Source organism: Octodon degus, unplaced genomic scaffold, assembly GCF_000260255.1.
Source record: "Octodon degus isolate 3935 unplaced genomic scaffold, OctDeg1.0 scaffold00019, whole genome shotgun sequence".
NCBI lineage: Eukaryota > Metazoa > Chordata > Mammalia > Rodentia > Octodontidae > Octodon > Octodon degus.
This window is the reverse complement of record NW_004524595.1, coordinates 12,632,171-12,633,271: the sequence shown is the minus strand read 5'-3', so window position 1 is coordinate 12,633,271 and position 1,101 is coordinate 12,632,171. Positions and strand designations below refer to the sequence as shown.

Below are 1,101 nucleotides of genomic sequence, written 5' to 3'. Positions count from 1 at the left end.
GCCGCTCCCGCCGCGCACACCCCCTTCCGGCTCCCCTCCCCCGCATTGTGCGCGCGGCCAGGCCGCGGCCGGCAGCCCCGCAGGCCCACCGCCTCCTGCCGGCGCTCGGCTCCCACCGCCCCGCCACACAAAGCCCGCAGCCAGCACCCTCGGCGCTGGAGGACGGGAGAGAGGGCGAGCACGAGCTGACTTACGGAGCTGCTGTAACCGCGCTGCCTCAGCCGGAACACCGACCGTTGGGCACCGGCGGCGTCGCTCGTGGCCGTCCTCCCCCTCCTCCGCCTTCGGTGGCGGCAATGTCTTCTTTCTCCTCCTACCTCCCTCCCCCCCACCCCACCTCCTTCTCCTCCCCCTCCTCCTCCGAACCACCGAAGTACCGAGGGTGAGACACAGAGACTCACAACAACATGGCTGCCACCGCCGCCTGCCCTCCCCTCCCCCCGCCCACGGGGCGCGCGCAAAGCACTCCGGGAGAAAGGGGAGGGGGACTACTCACCATGGCGCGGCGCCTCTCAGTGGACCGCGTCCCTTCTCCCGCGCTCTGGGCACTGGCCGGCGGCGGCTCTGCGCGTGCGCACGCTCCCCGCGCCGTCGCGCCGCCCCTCTGGCAGCGCTCCCCGGCCCTCACCTTGGGGCCCGCGGCGAGGTCTCGGCCTCTGCTGCTCGCGCGCTCCTCCTGGGCCGGACCGCAGCACCCAGCGGGAGCGCGCCCGGGCGGACGGCGCAGGCGTGGAGCTTCCGGACGCTGCGTTCCGCCGACTTCCCGCGTGGGGCCTGAATTTCCGAATGGCTCACCCACCGCTTCCTGCTTGGTAGCTTATTGTTCTCCTCCAACTTCCTGAGCAGGTGCCTGCGCCCTGAGCCTCGGCGTACTTCTCGCATTGCCCTTCCGGGGTGCTGACACCCCCACAGGAGCTAGACCTTAATCCAAGCCTTTAGTTTTCACCCTCTGCATGGACAGCGAAGATGCACGTAGGGTGAAAGATTGCACCCCTTTAGTGGGCTGTCCGCCAGTGGCTGCTCCCTGCTCAGGTGGAGCCAGCTCTCAGCAAATTGTGGACACCCAGTGCTTGGCCCCCGCTCAGCACAAAGGAAGCTAAA

General features: G+C 69.4%; 1 protein-coding gene across 20 annotated transcripts in view; it reads right to left on the bottom strand.

Annotated features, from left to right (window-relative positions):
- Pum2 (pumilio RNA binding family member 2) overlaps positions 1-642 on the bottom strand; it is a 100,419-nt gene extending 99,777 nt beyond the window's left edge. For 18 of the 20 annotated variants that reach the window (XM_004627473.2, XM_023710869.1, XM_023710872.1 and 15 more), the window contains exon 1: positions 195-316. The gene's annotated coding sequence lies outside the window, so the exon portion shown is untranslated. Of the gene's footprint in view, positions 1-194; positions 317-401; positions 428-496 lie in introns of those variants that run through there. The other 2 variants (XM_023710871.1, XM_023710870.1) reach the window with 2 other exon arrangements.
- Positions 643-1,101: the final 459 nt, after the last annotated feature.